The sequence below is a fragment of the Nicotiana tabacum genome, chromosome 16 (assembly GCF_000715075.1).
Source record: "Nicotiana tabacum cultivar K326 chromosome 16, ASM71507v2, whole genome shotgun sequence".
NCBI classification, from domain to species: Eukaryota; Viridiplantae; Streptophyta; class Magnoliopsida; order Solanales; family Solanaceae; genus Nicotiana; species Nicotiana tabacum.
In genome coordinates, this window is record NC_134095.1 from 4,305,160 (window position 1) to 4,331,306 (window position 26,147).

Sequence of the window (26,147 nt, forward strand, 5' to 3'; positions counted from 1 at the left end):
GACGAACAATAGGCTCGAAAGTCAAATGGCCCACATTCTCTAATCAAAAGAAATACAAACTCAAGCAAAATAAAATGACAGATTCCTTCCCCTATATGCCGATTTTGACCAAACGGCTGTTTTTGCAAACGCGACCCCTTCCTAATTTCACATGAATTTTGAGGCCGAGGAGATTATTTTATGACATTTCTCAAACTTGTCCGTTCTTTTGCAAAAATAGCCTTTTGAAAACTGAAAGATACTTCTAAGGCTATCTCGGCAATAACGGTTTAAGACACTGCCAAAGCTGGCTCGGCTTATTTTGACCAAAAGCCCAAACGGTATTCACCTGACCGCCAACTCTTTGTTTTTTTTTCAAATTACAATAAAACCTAGTGTTGCAAACACGACCCTTCAGCGCCTCGGGGACGAAGATTTTTAAGGCTGTGTGGGTCAACTGGATCAAATCTAAAACAATGACCCAAAAGTGGTTGTTTATGCAAAGTCAGCCCTCCGGCGTCCCTTTCGGGAACATTCGGCTATTTTTGACAAAAACAATCACTTGATTTATTTATGACTCTTTTTTTCAAAATAGTGACCCGATATTGGGAACACGGCCTCACAGAGCCTCGGGGACGAGGATTCTAAGGTTGTTGGGCAAATTGGTCAGAATTCAAAAAAAAAAGATCAAAAATGGCTGTTTATGCAAAGTCAGTCTTCCGGCGTCCCTTTCGGGAACATTCGACTATTCTTGACAAAACGGCATCACCCGACTCATTTATGACGAAATTAAAATTCTAACATTTTGGCTATTTTGAAAAAAGAGGAGGTTGGACCCGATGAGGGTTGCCTACGTATCTCGCACCCTATGAGAATCAAACCTGCGTAGTTCGGGGCGATCAGGAATATGGAAATAAACTAAACCTTTTTTTTTTCTGAATACAATCTTTTAAAGAAAAGGAGATAAAATATTTTTCTGGATTTATATATATATATTTTACTATTTTTTGAAAAGAGATGAAGACTAAAGAAATATTTTTTCTTTGAATTTAAAACCCTTTTTTTTACTCTTTTTTTTTGAAATTTCGAAAAATCTTTTAAGGAAGCATTTGGACTATTAGTCTGAATTTAATGAAAGAGGTACTACAAAAGAAAAAATATTTTTTTTTGAATTTTGAATTTCCCCCCTTTTTTTTAAACAAATACTTTTTTTTGTTTTTGGATTTTGAAAGCGATTAATTTTTTTTTATTATATATGTTTTTTTAATAAATCAAACTAAAAGACAAATTTTGTTTTCATTTTTTTTTTAGAAAATTTCGGCGAGGTTTTGACACTACTTAGACATTGGTTTTATTTTTCCAAAATAAGTAATTACCTCCCTACGCTGCTATTTTTCTTTTCCCTCTTTTTTGATTTTTTTTTAGAAACCGGTCAGCATGCAGAACCGAAACAAATAAATGCGCAAAACAAACGGGATGCAGCAGGATGGTCTTTTCATTTCGGGTTGCCTGTCCTAGACGGACCCAACCCCTATGTTGAGTCCCCTATGTCAAATGCAACATGATGCAAATAAGCATTCCTACTAGGGATCCGGCATGAGGTTTTGTTATACTAGGTTTATAACCTGGGTATATGTTCTAGACTGTGTACCCGAGCGGACAACTCGAGTCAAGGAGGGGGCTACGTACCGGGGACCCGCGAGATCGTCCGACTTTGTAACTTGTCCGGCCTCTTTCTTATTTCAGGTATTGACACTAACAGAATAGGGAGTCTCGACCAGCGAGCTTCTCCCTGGAGGTAAGAAGAGAAGGGTTTCAGCACAATTTATATACAGTTCAGATAATATCAAAGCGGTAAAAGACAACATTTAGCACGTTATGCCAAAACATGTAATAAAGATCAGATAATAAAGCCAAATATAACAATTATTCTAAGCTCGAATTCTTGAACCCTGAACCAAAAGTTCTGGGTTAAATCCCCAGCGGAGTCGCCAGAGCTGTCACACCTCCTTTTTGCGCGCCTACCCCGAAGGATAAATGCGTGAGGGAGTTTTTCCAATTTAAGTGACAATATTCGAAATGAGATTATTTATTTAATTCAGAGTCGCCACTTGGGAAAGGTTTGGCTTTTGGTGTCCCAAGTCACCGGTTTATCTTGAATCCCAAATCGAGGAAATTTTCGACTTTCCAAATGAAGTCTGCGAACCAGAAATTCTAAGTAAGGAATTCTGTTGACCCGAGGAAGGTGTTAGGCACCCCCGAATCTAGTGGTTCTAGCACGGTCGTTTAAATTGTTATGATGGCTAAATATCTGATTTAAATACATGTTATAACTTATGTGCTTTTATTAAGTTTAAACCGCTTTTATTATTATTATCTTTTATAGAATTGCAACGTCGCGAAAATGCACCTCGAACCACGTCGCAATCAATGCACCCGTGATTGTTAATACATCCCGACTCCGTTGAGATTTGAATTTGAGTCACATAAATGCGCACCCGAATTTTAGAAGGTATTTTAATTAAAATCGCGCCTAAAGAGTCTAACGCACAATTATCTTTGGGGAAGGCAGTGAAGTTCAGTAGACAGTCCATCCCAAGTTCTAAGTATTTAATATATACATTTATGAGGGCCCCGCGATTTGTGCGTTTTATTTGGCGAGGCTCGTCTCATTTTTCGAAGGGATAAACATACAGCGACTACATTTCTATTATGTTTGTCTCTAAAATGAAGGAAAATACACGCTAATCAAATTAACATACTTGGCCAGCTCCGGCCTCTTATTAATTATCAGATTAATTATTTATGAGGCGGGGAATTGTTTCATGCCTTATTCCATGAGCGAGCATGCTTTTAACTTAATAAAGAAAATTGCATACAAGATTAATAAAATGCTAAACTCACGCTAAACAATCTTCGAGTTGAATTTAAACTAACTTATTTAAACTAGATTAATGGAATTAACTATTAGAGGATGCTACTAATGGGATCCGAGCATTGTCCTATAAACTGCCTAACGAAATCCAACATGATAGATTCTGTTCAAATGACTTAAAACTATATTGCATCTTTGCCAAATTAGAAACAACCTGCCTTACGTGTTTAAGAATAAGAATAGAGATGAGATTTAACTATCGATATACTAAATACCTGTGCATTCCATGTCATATAGACAACTAAATAACTAAGATCAACAGTGTTAAACAAACTAAGTTTCAATTAAGTACAAGCTAACTAATGTATATTCTATTGAGTTACAAAATAAAGAATTACGCAAATCTAACAACATTTTATAAAGCTGTAATTACAGAAGCAAATGATTAAACTCCTTCGCATCTTTCATTTCATACTTTTACTGTTACATCAATGTGGAATTCTAGTGTGTACTTGGATGTTGAAACACAACAAGAAGATGAAGAAAATAGAAAAATCAGCAGCAGCAAAAGAATGGCAGCAACAACAAACTATAGTCACAGCAGCAGTAGCAGATTCAAACCAACAGCAACACCAATTCCAAACCAGAAACAACACTCCAACAAAGCCCGAAATGTTTTGTAAACCCAACAGCAAAAATCAACACCAAAAAAACTCAATTGAACTTGAAACAACTCTCTCTTTATACAGAAACAAACTCTCTCTATATCCTTTTCTGGTTTTAAACTCTTGGGTCTCTGCCCAGTTTTCTGATTCTAAACTCTTGGTTCGACCACAAATCCCCTCTATTCTCTGATTTGTTATGTTGCTGAAAACTAAAGGGAGATAGATTTTTAGAGAGGTTTTGATGGCTGAAACTCTTTAGTTTTTTCAGGGGTGTCCTCCTTTTTTTCTGATCTTTTCCCTCCTCCTTTTATATCCTTATAGAAAGGAAGAAAACTCCCTCCAAAGACAGGCTGCCCAGGGCTTAAAATAAGCCTTAAAAGCTGTCATCTCCATTTGGGATTGTCTAGGCATGGGGTTTCTTTTACTTTAAACTGCTGAAACTCAGAAATGCAATGGATACCCTGCTGTACAACAGGTTCCACTACCATTCTCATGTGCATCTTCAGCCTTTTATTATTAAATTCACCTTACACCTGACTTCTCATCTGTAAAGATGTCAGCCAGGGTGTATTTGCACTATAGACTACTCTAATGGTTCAACCCATACTTAAACTGGCAGTCCACTAAACTTAAGTTCTGAAATTTTCATTAAAATTGCAGCTATAACCAATCCTTAAGTGGTTCTTGATTCAACTGAACAGGCTAACACACAGTGTAATCAATTCTCAAAAACCTCAGTAAACAAATCAACAGCACGAGTCAGATTAACACTATTCCAAACTGGAACTAATTGACGACATATATCAAATCGACTACCCGAATTACAACCACACAATTAATAGCAAATGGTTAGAATCCAACAATATTAATCAGGTGATTCAAATTGCACTGCCCAAAACAAAAGTTGCCCTGGAAACTAATTGATCGACCAAATTCATTTTCAATCGATTATATAGTTTACACACATACACTCAGTCAGTTAATAGAGAAAAACTCGACCAAATAAAAAGGTCCGGGCAAGGTGGACAGAATACTCGACACAAAAATAAAAACAAATCAACTAACATTTAAACACACGAACAGACATTAACAAAACAAACAACATGAACTGGCAAGGAAAAAGAAAAAGAAAAATACCTTAAAGAATTGAAAATCAGACGACCTTGTCTCGGATTTTGAATCGAACCTCCTTTGGGGTTGAATGGACTTTAATCAAAGTGTTCTCAACTGAGAACACTTCGATTAAGGTCTATTAGACCCCAACCCTCTCGTCTAATTGGACAAAACCCTCAGATTCCGGATTTCTAGTGTTCTTGGGCCTGATTTGGGACTTGGGGTTTTCTGGTTAGATTCGGACCAAACCAAGCTTGGTTTGGTCACGAGGGAGGTCAGGGGGGGTACCTGGTATGGATTTGGGAGGGTTTGGCGTAGGTTGGTGTCCGGCTCGAATCTTCAAACGAAGATTCGAGACGGTGGGGGAAGATTCGAGACCCATGGTTTGTAGATCCATGTTCAGGGGGTCGAGGTGTACTAGGGGTGTTAGTTTGGTGGTCACCGGCATTGTTGCCGCCGGGTTTCAGGTGGGGGAACGGAGGGGCGGCGCTAGGGTTCTAAGGGGGTGTCTGGGAAGGGGACGATGATGGGGAGGGGGGTCTGGCTTAGGGGGCGTGGGGGTAAGGGTTTGGGCTTATATAGTTAGGGGGAAAATTAATCTAGGCCGTTAGATCATCAACAATCGATGGCCTGGATTAACCAGCTTAAATGAAAATGACGCCGTATGGGTTAGGTGAGACCGGTGGGTCTCTGGGTGAGACAGGTCGGGTTTAAACGTGGGTATGGAGATGTGATCTTGGCCGTTGATCATTCTGAGATCAACGGCCCAGATCAAGCATGATCAAGACGACGTCGTTTGGACGTCCCTGAGGCCAACTGATCTGGACCGGGCAAAACAAATGCTTTGGGCCCGATTTGGGTCCAATTTGAAATGGCCCAATCCCAATTTTATCCAATTTCAACTTATTTCTTTTCTTTTCCCATTTATAATAAAAATCCGAATTTACAAAATTCTAAAAATATATTATAAAAAATATAAAAATTAAAATTATATCACAAGACACCAATTGATTTTTAGTAATAATTAACACACAATATCATATATTAATTAAACAAAAATCAACCTTTAAACGATAAAAATGACAAAATTAACAAAGACAAATATTTTTTGTGTTTTTTTATTCATTCAAAACCAAATATGATTCAATTAATTTCTAATAGTAGAACAAGATCCCAACTTTATGCGTGACATACATTTTTGTATTTTCAATTGATAAAACTAAACAATCACAGATAAAAACTACAAAAATGCCAAGCAAATTCACAAAATTATACACAAAAGACAATTTATTATTATTTTTTTGATTTCTTTTGGAGTAATTGTCGTGTGAACAAAAATCACGTGCACACATGAACTATTACTATAACGTCTAAAGAGGTCTGTCAAAGTAGCTTTCAGCCTCCACTCTGCTTCAGTGGAGTTCTGTATTAATATGCAGCACGTGCACACAATGGGTTTTAGCTCATATCATATCTCCAACAAGGACACTGGGGCTTAATGATCTAGGCAGTTCTAACAGACCACAAAATGCAAACCACTATATGCCATGTTCATGTGCAGCTGTCCCATCACACAGACATTACCTGTTCCTCAACATTCGTGACAACTCAAGATTTTAAACATGCATAATATGAGCAAACAATTTCAACAACAGGTAGTGGAATATAAGATTCTTACCAAGTCTGCACGCCTTTCCTCCAGAGTATAGTCACTTTTGAGAGCATCAGCAGCCAGACCATAAAGAGTGGGATTTCGCATCATTCGAACATAGAGGTAAGTATAGAGGAGCCACTTACAAGCCTCTCTGGCATTAGCCATGTACTCTGCTAATGATACCTTTTAGCAATTATCTGCGTTCAACTGATCAGCCAACTTAGATATAAACTGACTTTCAATAGGAAGCTGCTGATTCATTAAAGAAAGATAATATTTCAGCTCACTGTGTCCAGTTATGATGATTCCTTCACCATAAGTGTCATACTGAGGCCTTCCAGCACGGCCAAGCATCTGCATAACATCAAGGGGACTGAGTTCAGCCCAGGCTCCTTTTTCAGGATTGTATATCTGGGTGCCTTTTATGATGACAGTATGGCAGGTAAATTGACACCCCAGGCTAAGGTTGCTGTTGAAAACAACACTTGAACATGGCCACCAGCAAAAAGTTCCTCCACAAGTTGACGATCAGTCCTAACCAACCCAGCATGATGAATTGCGAAACCATAAGGTAAAAGATTTTTGAGATCATTGCTCTTGACAAGCTCTGTTTGAGACTGAAGAATTTCCCGAGCTAAACTATCCTCCTTCAAAAAGTTACTAAGTGTGTCATTAGCAAAGTGCAGAATCTCGTATTGCGCGAGCTGTTTTAGTGGTTTCCTTCCTGGAGTGTACAAAAATAAGCACTTGATGCTTTCCCGCCACACTGATTACCTTCTCATAGCAAACATCATTCATCAGCTGGAATCTCTGCAACGGCTTCTTAACAGTGATTCCAATATACTGTTGAGCCAATGGGACAGGTCTATAACTATTGTCAAAATAGAAGAGGCCCTTCTTCAGATCAATTCTCAAAAACACAGCCACATCCTCATAATTTGGGAGAGTTGCTGATAATCCAACCAGTCGGATATGATCTTTCGTGGTCTCAATTTGTCTGATAGTTCTTGCAATTATACTTTCCAAAACAGGACCTCTGTTGTCATGCAGAAGATGTATCTCATCAATGATAAGAAGTTTAACTAGCTGTGTATAGGTGCGATCACCTGACTTTCTGGTTATGATATCCCATTTCTCCGGGGTTGTCACAATAATATGAGTTTCTTCAATCAGCTGACGAGTTAGTGTTTGATCTCCACTCAATTCTTTCACACTGACACCATAGTGTTCCAAACGCCTGGAGAGATTGCCAACTACTTCAGCGACTAGGGCTTTCATGGGCGCCACATAGACAATCTTATAATTGTTATGGTTGAAAGATCCATCTTCATTACGGTGCAATCCGATTTGTTGAAGTATAGCGAGCATAGCTACATTAGTCTTTCCAGCTCCAGTGGGAGCACACAGTAAAATATTTTCAGGAGAAAATAGGGCAGTTTCATATACTTTACTCTGCACCCTGTTCAATTGGGCCATCCCACTGAAAGCTGGCTGTGCCCACTCTGGAAGGGAAGAGATCTTCACAAGAGCTTCGCCGGGAGCTAATGGCTTTGGCATCAATCTTGGCACATGAACTTCCTCATAACCCTTCATATGAATCCTACAAGATGTCTCCTGAAGCTTACACACTTCATTTTCCATGACTAAACCACCCTGATGGAAGGCAAGGCTGTTAAGATCGAGCAACTGACGATGACCCATCAACCAACCATTATCAAGATCCCTATCAGCATGTCCCTTCCTTTTCAAGTCACCATCTGCTCTAGTCTCGTCTTTAAGCCGCCTAGCTTCTTCCCTAATGCTTTTCTCCAAATTGTTTTGCCTCTCTTTAACAGTTGCCCTAGTAGCATGCAACTGTTCTAATATTGCAGCATGGTCTGGCCCTAAACCCAACATTTCTTCTTCAATTTTCTTCCTCTTTTCTTGGTCTTCAGCCCTTGCAAGACGGGTACACCACGCTATCTGCAGCCGGTTTTGCAAAAGATACTTTATGAGACTGAACTTCTCAAATTGCAGATGCACCAGCAGCTTGATTTCCACTTCATGGTCATCACCTTCAGCCAGGATTTTAAGAAGCTCCTCAGCAAGTATTTGACTATGTTGGGCATCAATCTGCTGCTCATAAGCTTGAGAAATCTTTCTTTGAAGCCAATAAACATCTATTGTTGCGGAAGCCAAATGTATATAGTGTGAATAAGTCACAACTACTATACCAAAAATTATGACAGCCACCAAATAATAAATAAGACAATAAAACAACAATAAAGGGAACACCAGAATTTACGAGGTTCGGCTAATTTTGCCTACTCCTCGGACACAACCAATATTTTATTTCACTCCAAAAATACAAGTGAAATAATACTAAAGAGAGAAGATACAAATGCCTTAAACAGATGAGAAGGCAAATGAGAGGTGTGTTTAAATCCTAAACATTAAGCCTTCTTTTATAGGGGGAAAATCCCTCCAACTTTTGTTTTCCCACCGATGTGGGACAAACATTTTGCCAATTTCAACAAATCTCCACCTTGGCAAAATTCCACATCTTCAATTTTCTCTCAATAACAAATTTTGGTTGTGTCTTCATCTTCAATCTTCAGTGTTCAACAATGTTGATCAAATCCAAACAATGTTGAAACTTGATCGTAGTCACCACCTTTGTCAGCATATCAGCAGGATTCTCCGTAGTATGAATTTTCTTCACTATGACTCCACCTTCTTCTATGATTTCTCGTACGAAATGATACCGAACATCAATGTGCTTCGTCCTTGCATGATACACTTGGTTTTTCGCTAATTGAATAGCACTTTGACTATCACAAAAAATTGTGATACCTTTTTGTTCAACACCAAGCTCCTTTAGCAATCCTTGAAGCCAAATTGCCTCTTTCACAACCTCTGTAATAGCCATGTACTCTGCCTCTGTTGTAGACAAAGCAACTGTTGACTGCAAAGTAGACTTCCAACTAACTGGTGCCTTTGCAAAAGTAAACACATAACCAGTAGTTGATCGTCGTTTGTCCAGATCACCCGCAAAATCTGAGTCACAATATCCAACTACAGACTGATTGTCTTCCTGCTCAAAAACTAACCCGACATCTACAGTATTATGAATATACCGTATAATCCACGTCACAGCTTGTCAATGCTCCTTCCCTGGATTGTGCATATATCTGCTAATAACTCCAACAGCTTGTGAAATGTCAGGCCTTGTGCAAACCATTGCATACATCAAACTACCAACAACATTTGCGTATGGTACCTTTGACATATACTCTCGTTCAGCTTCATCCATTGGCGACATATTAGTACTTAGCTTAAAATGGGGAGCAAGTGGAGTACTAACTGGCTTAGTCTTGTCATCTATGCCAAAACGTTGTAGTACTCTTTTCAAATATTCTTTCTGAGATAAACAGAGTTTCTTTGAACGTCTATCTCTTATTATCTCCATGCCAAGAATTTTCTTTGCCTCACCCAAATCCTTCATCTCGAACTCCTTCTTCAGTTGAATTTTCAACTTATCAATTTCTTCTGAATTCTTGGAAGCTATCAACATATCATCAACATATAGGAGAAGATATACAAAGGAACCATCTTTAAGCTTGTGCAAATACACACAATGATCGTATTTGCTTCTCTTGTACCCTTGCCGCAACATAAACTCGTCAAATCGCTTGTACCATTGTCTAGAAGATTGTTTCAATCCGTACAACGATTTTTCAAGTTTGCACACCACATTTTCTTTTCCAGCAACTTTGAATCCTTCTGGCTGAGTCATGTAGATTTCCTCCTCCAAGTTTCCATGTAAAAACGCAGTTTTTACATCCATCTGAACTAGTTCCAAATCCAATTGTGCTACCAAAGCCAACATAATTCTAATGGAGGAATGTTTTACAACTGGAGAAAATACTTTATTGTAATCAATTCCCTCCTTTTGAGCATATCCTTTGGCCACCAATCTTGCTTTGTAGCGAACATCTACTTGGTTAGGAAATCCTTCCTTCTTTGCAAATACCCATTTGCACCCAATTGCTTTCTTTCCCTTCGGGAGATTGGCCAATCTCCATGTATGATTCTGATGAAGGGACTGTATTTCATCATTCATGGCAATCCTCCACTTATCTTCTTCTGAACTTTGGATTGCGTCTTTATAAGTGGTAGGAACATCATCAGCTACAATTGAGGTTACACAAGCAACTGTCTCTATGAGACGAACAGGTTTCGTTATTGTTCTTTTTGGCCTGCTGGTTGCTATTGATTCAAGTTGTTGTTGAGGTTCCTGAGTTGGAATCTCCTCTACTGGCTCTCCTTCCAGAGGGTAATCTTCATTTGTTTCCTCCTCTGCTTCTTGTGTAGGAAAAATAAATTTTCCCTCAAACTCCACCTGCTTAGAAGCACCTTTATTTTGTTTGGTATCTTCTGTGACCTTATTTACCATAGCAGATTCATCAAAGGTAACATCCCTGCTGAATATTACTTTCTTTGTCATAGGACACCATAAGCGATATCCTTTGACTCCAGAAGTAATTCCCATAAAAATAGCCTTCTTTGCCCTTGGATCCAATTTTGACTTCGTCACATGATAATATGCAGTTGAGCCAAACACGTGCAAAGAGTTATAATCTACAGCAGGTTTTCCATATCATTTTTCAAATGGTGTCTTGCCATCAATAGCAGCAGATGGTAGACAATTAATGAGGTGGCATGCATATATAATTGCCTCAGCCCAAAATTCTTTGCCCAAGCCAGCATTGGACAACATACACCGTACCTTCTCCAGCAAGGTCCGGTTCATACGTTCTGCCACTCCATTCTGTTGTGGTGTATGTCTAACAGTGAAGTGTCGGACGATGCCATCATTTTCACAGACCTTATTGAAATGATCATTTTTGTATTCACCTCCATTGTCTGTGCGAATACACTTGATCCTCCTGCCTGTTTGATTTTCCACCATCGTCTTCCATTTGAGAAAAATTCCTAGCACTTCATCTTTGTTTTTCATTGTATACACTCACACTCTTCGAGAAAAATCATCAACAAAGGTTACAAAATAGTGCTTCCCACCCAATGAAGGTGTTTTGGAAGGATCCCAAACATCAGAGTGTACATAATCCAAAATGCCTTTAGTATTATGGATCGCTGTACCAAATTTAACCCTTGTCTGTTTCCCTTTGACACAATGCTCACAAAACTCCAAGTTGCAAGCCTTGACTCCTTTTAACAATCCTTGATCTGATAGAGTTTTCAAGGATTTTCCTCCAGCATGTCCCAAGCGCATGTGCCATAGCTTGGTTGCTTCTGCCTCTTTGTCGTCACTGGATGTCACTGTCACTGTCCCAATAACTGTACTGCCACGATAGCGGTACATATTATTATTCTTCCGATTAGCCTTCATTACCACTAGTGCACCGGAGCATACTCTCATCACTCCATTTTCTGCAATGATTTTGAACCCTTTTGATTCTAGGGCTCCCACAGAGATGAGATTCTTCTTCAAATCCGGTACATATCAAACATCTGTTAATGTTCTGATCATTCCATCATGGTTCCTTAATCGTATTGAACCAATGCCATATGAGGTAAGAGGGTTGTTATCCGCTGTGTGGACGACTTCATATTCTCCTTCTTGAAATTCCACGAACCAGTCCCTGTTGGGACACATATGATAGCTACAAGCCGAGTCCATCAACCATATGTCTGATGATGTTGATGACTCTGTTGTAACTAATGAGAAGTCTGAATCATCACAATCAGCTACATTTGAATCCATAATGGCCTTTCCATTGTTATGTTTGGCCTTATTCTTCAACTTCGGACAGTCTTTCTTCCAGTGCCCCTTTTCTCGACAAAAAGCACATTCATCTTTGCTGGGTCTGGATCTTGACTTGGATCTTCCCTTCTTTGTCCTCATTTGATTTTGAGGACGACCCCTCACAAATAGTGCTTCTCCTTCTCCGCCCTTCTGTTTTTCTCGCTTTCTTTGTTCATAGCTGTACAAAGCCGAACAAACTTCTCTGAGAGAAACTTCGTCATTTCCATGGAGTAGAGTAGTTTCAAGGTGCTCGTATTCATCAGGAAGTGACGCCAACAACAATAAGGCCAAGTCACCATCATCATAAGTTGTATCCATATTTTGCAAATCTGTGACCAACTTATTGAAACTGGTGATATGTTCATTCATCGTGGTACTAGGAACATAGGTGAAGTGAAACAGTCTCTTCTTCATGTACAATTTATTTTGACTGTTTTTCTTCAAAAATTTATCCTCCAGTGCTTTCCATAATTTACTTGCAGAAGTTTCCTTTGTGTATGGATATTTCTGCTCTCTAGCAAGGTAGGATCGAATGGTACCGCAAGCAACACGGTTGATAATTCTCCAATCTTCTTCTCCAATAACATCTGGTTTCTTTTCTTCAATGGCCAGATCTAGCCCTTGTTGAAAAAGGACATCTAGAACCTCGCCTTGCCACATCCCAAAATGTCCGGACCCGTCAAATATTTCTACCGCAAATTTCGCATTTGACACAATTCTTGTCATAAGTGAAGATGCCAATGATGACGTATTGTTGACACTTGATGTAGATTCTTCTTGTTTATTGTCTCCCATCTTTGACACAAATATTATTTAATAGCTGACGACACAAATCAAGATTATTTCCTTTCTGGTGTGGAAGATCAGACTAAGCTGCAACCACAGAGCATACTCAGACAGAACCTTGACTCAGTTACCAAGATAAATCTTTTCTGATGTGGAAGATCAGACTATGCTGCAACCACAGAGCATACTTAGACAGTACCTTGGCTCTGATACCAATTGTTGCGGAAGCCAAATGTATATAGTGTGAATAAGTCACAACTACTATACCAAAAATTATGACAGCCACCAAATAATAAATAAGACAATAAAACAACAATAAAGGGAACACCAGAATTTACGAGGTTCGGCTAATTTTGCCTACTCCTCGGACACAACCAATATTTTATTTCACTCCAAAAATACAAGTGAAATAATACTAAAGAGAGAAGATACAAATGCCTTAAACAGATGAGAAGGCAAATGAGAGGTGTGTTTAAATCCTAAACATTAAGCCTTCTTTTATAGGGGAAAATCCCCCCAACTTTTGTTTTCCCACCGATGTGGGACAAACATTTTGCCAATTTCAACATCTATATCCTGAACATTCAAGGCCATCCCCTTCTCAAGTTCCTGTGTCTCATCATCATCAATCCACCGCCCATTTGCATAGTGCCAGCACCATTAGCTTGCACATCATCATCATCCTCTTCATCCTCTGGCACCACATCAAGGTTACTTTCTTCTTCATCTTCTTCTTCATTCTCCTCAAACTCAACTGCTACACCAACATCACCATCAAGAGCTTCATCAACATCGCCTGCACCAGCCACTGCAACATCACCATCACCTTGATAGTCAGTGATGAGTCTGCCAATTGACACCAACTGCTCAAATACCTGGATGGATATGGGATTCAACAAATTCTCGATTTCTTTTTTCTTGTCGGGGTTCTTCAAGTTATCATTCTTTAGCACAGCCAAGATCTCATCAGCTGCCCCACACACAATGTTCAGGGGCTGTCCACCTAATTGCTGCTGAATGATACTGAGCATGGCCTCATAAGCAGCCCTAGTTTCCTTGGTTTTTGGCTGGTAAACGCCTTGCTCTGTCGAGGTAAGGACACTTTCTTCCTGAAACCATCTCCCCTTCTTGCTCGGCCTAGCGGGCTCAGAGCCAAGTCGTTCCCGTTCCTTCTTCTTCCTAGCCCTCTGAGTATTCTCATCCAACTCAGGAGGTCTACCCCTGTAGACACGATCCCCAAACAATTTGGGGTCTATTTTTCCAAACAGAGACTCAGGTTCACCGGAGGGTTCATGTGTGTCTCGTGGGCGAGAATCAGTTGCTAGAACAAGACTGGCATTGGCACTATAGTCATGCTGTTTGAAACGTGCATGTGCCTCCGCACCACCACCAATGTTTGACATCTTCAATCAATCAGATATCAACAAAGACCGAAAAATCAATAACAACAGCAACAAAAACAGTCCTATTTAGAATTCTCAAATAAACAAACTAAGAGCCAACAAATTGTGCGCAAAAACTTGAATTCTATTGTTAAAAAAAAAAAAAAAAGGAGCTAGAACTACAAAGCAACCCTAGGTTTATATAGAATAAACTGAAAAAATCACTAAATCAATGTGTCAGGGGAAAATAAACAAAAAAGTTTGCACGTACCAAATCGGAGTAACTCAAAATCGTCTGTCGAAGTAGGAAATAAATTAGGGCAGCTCGAAATTGCAATGTAGTATGTAGACCGAAGCAGAGAGGATATTCAAATTGAACCGCCTCTGCATGGGAGTTGAATGTCAAGAATACGAGGCCTTATACCTTTTTGGAGAAGGCCCTTGGCATAACGTCACTACTACTATCTACCAAAAACAAGGATTTTTAACACTTGAATCTCTCAACACAAGAATTATTTATTTGATTGAAGAATAAATTATCTTGGATTTATTTTCATCACTTTGAAAAATATATACACAATCTCTGTAATATACTTATATAATAGCAATTTACTATAAAAAAACAAGTTTTCATCGGAACCGAATTTTTAAGTTATATTTTACCTCTTTATAACAATTTTTTACCTATAATCCATATTTATAGCAGAATGCTCATGTAGATCTCTAATATTATTAATACTAATTCTAAATTCGGCACACAATTTTTTTCATTGAACAAAGTTATCTTCTTGCATAATATATAAAATTTGAAGATCTACACGTGATATTTTCATTTGACAAATCTATATAAATATATAAAAGAGGGACATAGAAGTCTGACGTGGCACATCCCATATATGAGTATTCTTATTTATCTTTTTTCCTGTTTTTTTTTTGCATTTTTTCAATCTTTTTCCTACAATTTTGTTCTTTATTGTAATTTAAAAGCTCAAGAGTTGTGTTGTTCCAATAAAGATGGAACGGTTGTGTTCTTCCAATAAACATGGAAAGGTTGCAACTACTAAAAATAATGGTAGCAGTTTCAAAGGATGTCATAATGAGTAAATTACATAATGAATATAGTGGTGGCAATTAATACACCACTCCTCCTCATAATAACCAACCTTTCACCCAGTTTATTCTTTATAAAACTTAATACAAATAACATATATACATCGACCAAAAAAAAAAAAAAAAGAAGAGAAGAAGAAGCTTTTGAACTCAGAATTGGATTTGCAAGAAAAATATTATTAGGGAGTTAGAGTTCAAACTTCCACGAAAGAAAAGGACAAATCACGTTTTGCTGGCAATATATCTGTTGCATCAGTAATTGTGCTATGCATTTACTGATAGATTTCATGTTCTAAGTTCCCTTCTCATTCTTCTAATACTTTGCTTTTGATGATTGTACTTTTTAATGACTAAAAGGTTAAAATATTTTTATCATATGGATATATTTATCGCGATATTTAGGTAAGTTCGATTCTTACTTTAATCCATTACAAACTTTTTGTTGATGCATTGACTGTCATTTAAGTATTTTATAACATTAGTTAAGAGGTATTATGGGGCTTCAGTGCGACAATCTTGCTTGATTAATTATGATTGAACTTTTAGAAAGTAATCAGAAATTGTATCTAATGTCATTTTAAGATCTCTTTCGAGTTAGTACATGGAATAAATTTTTCCTCAAGCTAGCTCTCTGTTACTTCTCACAGAAGTATGGCAACGTCAATACTCAAGTCCAACATTGATTATGTGATGAACAAAAAAAATACACTCACTTATTTTTTGAAATACCAAATTATTGTTCCTTTTGATTTATTTTATAGGATAGCACCAGAGGACATGGAGCAATTACATGGATATAATTTCAAGTAATATTTCTATTCAGTTACGTGATCTATGTAGCTAATGACATTGAAACATGCAATCCCAACCTTAATTATGACAGATTATGAGAGGAACAAATGATACACTTGAGGTACTTTTTATAATATTTACTTACTCTTACTGTTAATGTTTTTAATATTAGTGTTTCCATTGCTCTTACACCATCTTCCTTTTTATATTATGTAATATTTTAAAGTGCGAACCAATATTCCAAATGTTTTTCATGTTCTCATACGAGATTCAGTATTCAAAACTCCGCAATATCAGTAGCTTAACATTTTTGGACTACTTTCTGAGAATTATATTTGAATTTAATATTTTGACATTTGATAATTTTATTCAAAAAAAAAAATGAATGGGTAGATAAATAAGAAAAAAAAAGTCAAAAAAAAAAAAGAAGAACAAGAGGAAAGGCAAAAGACAAGAAAAATGTGTAGTTTCACCTATATGGATTAATAAGAGAAAGGATCAACTATCTCTACAAATAATAAAACTTCCATGCGAGCCGGGCTGATATTAACCAAAAAGATACCCTCCTCGAAAGGACCTGAAATCAAAGACCCAGTCAGGGATAGAGTTGAGAATGACATTAAAATTGAACAACTGTGTAGGAGTACTAATAAGTTTTGTAAGGGTATAGTTTATTTAATTGAGTGAAATTAGGCCAGTAATCTTTCTGAATGTGATATCTGAGAACTGTGATTCTTCGCATACCTACTGCATACTTCATCTAAAAGTCTTTTTGTTGCATTCATCGTTTAAAATTTTTACATTAAATCTTAACGTATTGGTCAAGAGAGAAGTTGTATGAGCAATTCAATTTTGATAAATATTTTCATCTTAAGAATTTTTGTATGATCATCATTATTTTTCTCCTTTTTTTACTTCTTTCCCCTCATTTTTCATTTATTTTATTTTTAATAGCCCAATATGCCATTAATTTCTTTCATCTTTATTATATCATTTATACTCTTTTCCGAAACGTCTCCTTCATTCCTAACGCATCCTCATCCTTCTTATTAGTTTCATTCTCCTTCCTCATTTAAACATATGCATTATTTTCTTTCTACACTCATATTTTAATATGGTTGTCTTTTAATTAGTAATTAATTATCTTTATATGTACTCATTTCATGCTTGCATATGTCTTAATTTTTTTTAATAGTTTTATAGGATAGCATAATATTAGTCGCACATATTTTGTTATTTTTTCGGTTCGGGAGATATAATTTTGACGGATGTTGATTTTGTGTAATTTTTCTTTTTCAATAAGGTGAGATTCAATGACAATCTTATTTTTGTGGTAGTATCCTAACCTATTTGATCATTTTTTTAGGTTCATGGGACATATTTATGGCTGAAATCTTGGCACATGATGGTCATATGTAATCTTTCTTTTTCAATTGGTTATGCTTATTGACAATCTCACCTTTGTAAAGAGTGTGCCTGGGTATTTATATGGAATAGTGTACTTTGCAAATTTGTGTGTGTGTGTGTGTGTATATATATATATATATATATATATATATATATATATATATATATATATATATATATATATATATATATATGTATGTATGTATGTATGTGGGGTCGCGTAATTTGACATATTTATCCCTAAGAAACACATTTATAATTATCATTCCGTTTTTCCCTTCAATTATTCTCTTTTTTTGGAAATAATTAATCGAATAACATTTATATGTACTATATTTTTTAAAATTAAAGAAATAAAATTATAAAGGATTTTTTTATATTTTATTAATTTATTTTTGAGACCGCGCGAAGTGCGGCAAATTTACTAGTTATTTATATAGAAGATTCAACTGTTAAGCTCTTAAATTGCTTTCCAAGGAAAGCTATCGAATATCATTTTTGCTGAAATTTTGGACACAAATCTTCTCTAATTCAAGCGTTGTAAGAAAATAAATTCTACGAAACATTATACAATTACAAAGTTTTCTATCGATCTTGAAAGAATTTGTTTTTCTAGTAGCTTTAAAATGTGCACCTTAGAGTTTAAAATCTTTGTACGTTTAGTTATAAATTTATTAATTATATATTAGCTTTCTTTAATATCTAATTAGTTAAATATACATATCTTTTGAGATTTTCAATTTAAATAATTTTTTTATATATAATAATAAAAAGAAAAAAATAATTTCTGGGTAGTTTTTGTCTATAACAGCCAAAAAAATCTAAATGTCAAATGTTATTATAGGTGTCCAACAGTCATTCACTGTTAGACAAGGATACTTTGTACAGCCTATATATGTTCACTTTGGAGTTTATAGGGTTTTAACTGTTATGAACAAGCATACTTTGTCCAACCTATATATGTTCACTTTGAGTTTAGACAAACCGTTCCTATGGTTGGAAGATCAATCTTTCCACAGGTAATGTAATTTCTTTCTTTAATTATATGAATTATTTCTCAAAGATTAATTCCACGTTGATCCATTTATCTAACTTAATGGTTTCAGATGTAAAAGAAACATCAAACGAAGGATGAAAAGGCGCAGTTGTCCAGAGTTCGTAGCATTCAAGATTTGGAGATCGCAATAATTTACTCTAGCAACTATTTTTAAAATCAAGACGGCTAGCTTCTTTCTAAATTCTGTTTAACTCTCTATATATAGTGATGAATAAAGGAATAGACGAAACTCTGATCGATCAAGTTACAAGTAACTTTGTGTTTTAAATTTGAATAGGATTTTTTTTGTTAGTCTAAATTGTGTGTAAAACAAATTAACAGTTTTTTCCTTAAATCTTATAGATGCTAATGACTGCTGCAGATGGCTTCCTTAATACTTTGAGGTGAATAAATTTTTTGATTAAATTCTGAAAGACTAGAATTAAAGGTACTTAATATTTTATAATGAGGTGCTTTATTCCTTGATTCCTTCGACATGTGCCATTTGTTTTGATTTGCTTTGTGTTGCAGAATTGTGCAGAAGTTTCACAATTTTCATTTTTACAGTAACACCAAGGCTTACAATTTAGGGTATAGGTGAGACTCTTCCATACAATCCACGTTAATTCTCACTCTCCTTTTCCCTACCCACCTAATGTGATACAATTTATTGGAGCTCAATGACTTTTATTATTATTATTATTGGAGCTCTGTGCTATGTTAACTTTTGTAGAAATCTTATCTGAGCAATGGGTTTCTCTGCAGCTGAACTCCCATCCCCTCTTTTTTCGATTGCCATTATCGTGTTCATCATCGTGTACTTGGTAATTTCTTACCTTGTTCTTGATCAAATTGATCAACATGGAGATTTTAACGATGAGATTTCTGCAATAGCCCCTTGTAGCTCGGGATTATCTGTTGAAGAGTTGCAAGAAGTCAGTTGCTTCTACCTCAAAGATGAAGCAAATTCGACGTGCCCCATTTGTTTGGATAGTCTCTTTGAAGCAGAATTGTGCAGAAGTTTTCCAGCCTGTAACTATTTGTTCCATGCTCAATGTCTTGATCTTTGGTTAGCCAAAAGACCAACTTGTCCAACATGTCGAACACCATTTAGGCTATAGTTTTCATTCTTATAATAAGGAACTATATCTTCAACATTCGTATACCGTTACTTGCAGAGGCGAAGCTAGAATTTCAAATTTATGGGTTCGGAATTCTAATTATTTTAATTTTTTTTTTGGCAATCCGCTAGGCAAGCGCCTAGGGCTAGTTTTTTATTAATAAAAGAAAAGAAAAATATAACAATTAGGAAAAGTACAAATAAGGGGGACAATTGCACCGGTATTGTTACTCATATACCTTGGCTATATAATCACTTCTCTACGCCTCACATTTCCTTATGATGACAGCCTCATGTAGAGGATTCATGGTGTAGCTGCCGGCAAAGTCTCACGAGGGCATATAATCTCATAGCCATGTGGATATTTTTCAAAGACATAGGACCAAGGCAACTCAAACCGGGCTAAATCTTACCTTACTAATCCTATTGAGGCAAAGAAAAGGCCTCACCTATTAACAAACATGTAAAAAATAAGAACTTGAACGGAGAATTCTAATTATTTTAAGTTATTGAATTCTAAATTAATAATTTGTACATATTCAATAAATTTTTTAACACAAATATAAGATTTGAATCAAAGTTATTGGATCCGGCCGAACCGTTCCCACCACTCTAGCTCCAGGTTACTTCAAGGCTTGTAGCATGTCTATTCATAAGATAAATTCATCTTTATTAAGGTTGAATTCCAGCCTTTTATTATTACCGGAATGGCATGTTTGTAAAAGATGTGGTAGTATTTTCAAAATAAATGAGTCCAAACGTCAATATGCATGTAAAGAGTTTTACACGTGGCAAGCCTTCTAGAAGCTAGGGACAAATGGCTTATTTTGTCCATGTTTAACCAAAAATAGGGATTTCGGTCAAAGTTTATTTTTAGAAGAACTCGGGTTACTGATAATCAAGTAGAAATAGGAATAATTGATGTAAATAATGATTGAATAGAAAGCAAAGTAAATCAGTATATTCCAATAGTATTTCGTGTCTTTACAAATGTTCATTCCTCACCTTTTATAGCTATTTCTAAGTAATACGTTTTTCTTCTTTCACAATGGAGTCATTATGGACAATTAATGGCATTTAATGTAACGTTATAATTGGTAATCATAACTGATTCAATACAAATTCCATAACGTTTTCCGTAATTAATGCCTATTAATTACCAATAATATGTATATATACCCCTTTTTCTATTTAGGTTCATTCTTCTGATGCGACTTTTGAATATCAAGAGGTTCGAGCACCTATCCTTTCTGATTTTCTTGGATCTCTGCCCGTGCCTGCTGAAGCTCGTGCCCCTTCAACTACCCTTTGCCAGCTGTCATTCCATTACCAGTCCACGTGTCATGACATGTCACCTCATAATTAATTCTATACATGAACTTAATTTTTCCCAATACAGATAGTCCCCCACTTGTCATTTATTCATCAATAGAATATTTGGGAAGCGGATCTTATTAAAGCGAGAATATTTGCCGCCATTATTCCTTCTCTGGAACTGATGCTTCATATGTCACTTCCATTTAATGCTCGTGATGCGTGGCATCTTCTGATTGGTTTTGCAATTTTGCAGCGCCTTTTAGGGCTTCTTTACGGCTTCATCAATTACGAAGTGACAGCTTCCATCATGACGCTTCCATCATTACACCTTTTCCTTTGACGGTAGCGTCTGAGTATAAATATAACTTTCGTCTTTGTCCTTCTCATAAAAAGTTTATAATATTTATTCTTGTTCTCTTCTTCCTTGTACTACTATTCTTTAAACCCTAACCCTCGAAGAGTCCCCACTGTTGATGACCTTCCTCTTGCTCCTGTTAGAAGCATGAGATGAGGAAGACTTTGTAATTTAGGGTCTTCATCGATACGGGGCTCTTCTATTCCTCCAGTGAGTTCTACTCCACCTTCTAGAATTAAGGGTTCTCTTTCTCATAGATCTTCGTCTAGAAGTAAAGATTCTAATGAACCCCTTCGTGAGCCTTTGGTAGATGAAATTGTTCCTGCTGAACTATCTTTTTACACTGATAGAGAATCGATCAGAAACCAAGTTTCTTCTATGTCTTCTTTAGATCGTGTTGATATTTACCTATCTTAAATCACTAAAGGTCTGATCTCTGTTGTTCGTAGGGATTGCCACTGGAGACATGATTTCCCCATTATAATTCCCAATGCGAACCAAAGGATTACATCTTACTTGACCGGGTTTTCTTTTGTGTATACATACCCTTTTACACTGAATTTTAAACCCCCCATTGATCCTGTTATCATTGAATTCTATCATTTTTTCGACGTTTGTTTAGGATAAATTGGCCCCATTGTGTGGAGGGTTGTTGAATGCTTAAGGCATTTAACCAATATGGCTAATTTGCCTTTTACTTTCTTCCATTTGATTCATCTCTAGTCTCCAAAACTTTTCCGCCATGGGATTTTCACTTTGGTAGCGAGAAGTAAGAGAGTGTTAGTTGGCCCAGAGGATGATAAGAACCGTGGCTGGTATGCCAGGTTTGTTGTTGCCCCCACTGCTGGTTTATTGGGTGAAGAAAATGTTCCATTTCCTGAGAAGTGGAATTTTGCACGTAAGTTTTCCTTTTACAACTTTTTCTATATTTTCTTTCTATTTTTCTCGCTACCGTTTAACTTTTTCCTCTTTTTCAGCAACCATGGGAACTGTTGATGAGATTCCCAATTTCCGTGATTAGGTAGGAAAGTTATTGAATGTTGCTCCAATGGAAGGTAGATCTTGGAAAAACCTGTCGCATAGGTTTGATTGGAAGGTGAAAACTCATGGTAAAGGCTTTTCTCATTTCTTCTTCATATTTTTATTTACCCTTTCTTCAGAATTTGTTTTGATCCTTCTTTTTATCAGGATTTTCCATTCGAGGTATTAGTGCTGATGATGTCGTAGATTTTAGAGTTTCTTTGGAAAGAGCTCAAGAGATAATCTTGGGTTCTTCATCGAAAAGGAAGGCTGATACGACCCAGGATTCCGAAGAAGAAGAAGAACAGGAGGGAAGTTCCTTGATTAAAAGGCCACAGGCCAGAAGACGCATCTTTTCAGATGATGAAGCAACTTCTCCCCGTTCTGTTCCCATAACTGAGCCTGTTGAAGCCATCTTGGTGATCACTGATGATGACACTCTTGCGGCAACTCGTGACTCTGATGATCAGCTTTTTTCTCGTGGGTTTAATAGTGATAATTTGGTTTAGTTTATGATGAAGTACCTCTTGCCTCATTTACGATGCTTGTTCCTATGACGTCTTCTTTACCATTTGTAACTGCTACCGTTGCTGCTCCGCCCCATGCTGTTTTGACTTCTTTTACAGATCCCCTACTACTGTCCTTCATTCTGAAGTTGGTTCCTCGAGTGGAAGTGGAGCTATGAAGCAGATTATCATCGAGGTTCTTGCCGATGGTAACCTTTTGACAAAGTCAGGTTGGGCTGACGTGTGGTTGAAACCTCTGATCGGTCTAGTTGAGAAATCCAAGATCGAGAGTGGCACATAAATGATTAAGAGGGTTTTTCATACGGAGCAGTTGTAAGCACGTGATTTTTGACCCTCCCCGGGAATTTTTACGCTCTTAGCTTAAAATATCTAATTTAGGACTAATAGAGCTATTTTAACTATTTTTTACTTTATTTCGTTGCAAAAAGAAAATTTCAAAAAATATATATATAAATTTTAGTTTATGTATTTCCCATAAACTTGAAAAATACAAAAATTGCACTTTATTTTTGTACCTTATATAATTTCGAAAAAATACAAAAATAATAATTCTATTAAAGTTTTATAGGCATTTTTAACTTTGAAAAAATACAAAAATATTACCTCATATTTTATCTTAATATTTTAAAACGAAAATTACAAAAAAATAAAAATAAAAATAAAATAGTTTTATTAATATTTTGTAGCTATTTAAACCTTGAAAAAATATTTAAAAAAGATATAGTTTTGTTTAAATACTAGTCTTATTTTTGGTAGTTATTTTGCTTACATAGGACTAGTTAAGCAACGTGTTTCTATTTCTCAGGTCCGGGCAAAAGAATAATATTCGAGTTCAAACTACCCGGTTTTAGGCCTAATTTTCGGACCTAGCCCATAATTAACCGTGTCCAGGACACGTGGGGAACCCCACCACGCGTGGGGGACATATGCCTCGAACCCCACCACGCGTGGGGCTCATTTTCATGGGCATTGCATTACAAAACACGGACCAACGAAAAGGGACGGGGAACTTTTAAAAAAATGGGAAAAAGGGGTACTGTTCCCTTTTCTTCTTCATAAAGAAGAAAGAAAGGAAGAGAACGAAAAGAAAAAAAACGAAAACAAAGAAACACTTTGGATTTTTTTGAATGGAAGAAAGAACGGACTTTTGGAAAAGTGGGGAAGATACTACTGTTCATCTTCTTCTTCTTTGAGAAGAAGAAGCACAAAAACCCTACTGTAAACGACGCCCTAACCGGAACATAACCATCTCCTCACGTCGACCACCAAACCAGTCGCCCTCACGTCCAAGCTCCAGCCATCGCGACCAACCAGTCACCACCTTCCGGCACCCCCACGTACCATCCCCGTCAACCTGCTGCCTCAAAACCACCATGGACGACCGCTAAAAAACTCCCTCCATCGCTGCACCCCGACGACCTCAGTTGTTCGTCGTCCCAGTACGGTCATCGACCACGTACCATCCCCGTCAACCACTGCCCGCAACCACCCCCGTCGTCAACTGTCCAACGACTTCTTTGTTGCAGCTTCACGCAACAGTGCTGCGCCGAAAAATACAGCAGCTGTTGCTGCGTCGCTGCGTTGCTGAGTAGCTCAGTCGTTGCTTCAGTCCGGTGAGGTTGTTTTGTTCGTCGAGGTCCGGAACGTCGAGGTCGTTCCGAGTTTTCGTTGTTGTTCCTTGTTCGGTGAAGTCCGGTTCAAGTTCCGTAGGAGGCACTGTTTGTCGTTCTAGGATTGTCGAGGTTCGAAGGTTGGTGTTCTTCGTCCCTTGTTTCATTTTGTTCGTTTCGCATGTTATGATTCAAGGCAATAAAATGAAAATATTCTATATTTATGAATGTCAACGATGCAATTTTTGTTGTTGTGTTAAAAATGGTATTTTATGTTTGGTTACTGCATGCTTAAAGTAAATATGAGCATATGAACGAGGTTATTCTATTTTTCATTTTTACCATGGATATTATTACCTGTTAGAATCGTTTTTTTTGTTTAATCTCGGATGGCTTCACTAGTAGGAAATCGTAGTTGTTTTAAGTTTGCCCTTAAATAGTAAAAATGAGACGAGCCTCGCAAAAAATAAAAAAAATAAAAAAGAAAAAATGCACAAGCCGCGGGGCCCTCTAAAGCCGCGGGGCCCTCTAAATGTATGTATTAAACACTTAGATTCCGGGACGGGCCGTTTAGAAAATTTCACGGCCCCACCTAAAATAATAATGCGCTAGTTGCTTTAGGCGCGCCTTTAATAATGTTATCTCCCTAAACTCGGGTGCACATTTATGTGACCCAAATCCAAATCTCAACGGAGTCGAAATATGTCTCTAGTCACGGGCGCATTGATTGTGGCGTGGCCCGAGATGCATTTCCATGACGTTGCAAATTCTTTTAAAAATAATGAATGAGACGAGCCTCGACAAACAAAAATGTAGAAGCTGCGGGGCCCTCTAAATATATATATATATTAAAAATATTTAGAATAAAGGAGGGCCGCTTAGCGAATTTCGTGGCCTTCCCAAAATAATAACACGATAGTCTCTTTAGGCGCGTGTTTAATAATCTACTTTCTTAAACTCGGGTGTGCATTTCATGTGACCCAAATTCAAATCTCAAAACATCAAATAAAATGCGTTCCGGATTGTGAGTGCATTTCATGTGACGCAGTCCAAGGACGTGTTTTAAGCGATGTTCACATTCTTGCAAAAACAATAATAATAAAGCGGTTAAAAGTTAAAATTTGCACATAAGTTCATACTTGTATAAAATCAGATAATCAAGCCGAATATAACAATTGAGCGACCGTGCTAGAACCACGGAACTCGGGAATGCCTAACACCTTTTCCCGGGTTAACAGAATTCCTTATCCGGATTTTTGGTACGCAGACTGTAATATGGAGTCATTCTTTTCCTCGATTCGGGATTAAAATTGGTGACTTGGGACACCCTAAATCTCCCAAGTGGCGACTCTGAAATAAATGAACAAATCCTGTCTCGATTGTCCTTTAATTGGAAAAAACTCCCCCCTGCGCCCCGCGGGCGCGGAAAAAGGAGGTGTGACAACAGTTACGACTCCGCTGGGGACCTTAACCCAGAACCACTGGTTCAGGGTTAGAAATTCGAGCTTAGATAAATTGTTATATTTGGCTTTATCTGATTTTTTACATGTTTTAAGCCTAATGTGCTAAATGTTGCTTTTACCGCTTTGA

At 37.1% G+C, this 26,147-nt stretch overlaps 1 pseudogene; it reads right to left on the reverse strand.

The window, feature by feature from the left end:
• LOC107819550 (DExH-box ATP-dependent RNA helicase DExH12-like) overlaps positions 1-14,284 on the reverse strand; it is a 29,600-nt pseudogene extending 15,316 nt beyond the window's left edge.
• Between the last annotated feature and the right edge of the window lie 11,863 nt (positions 14,285-26,147).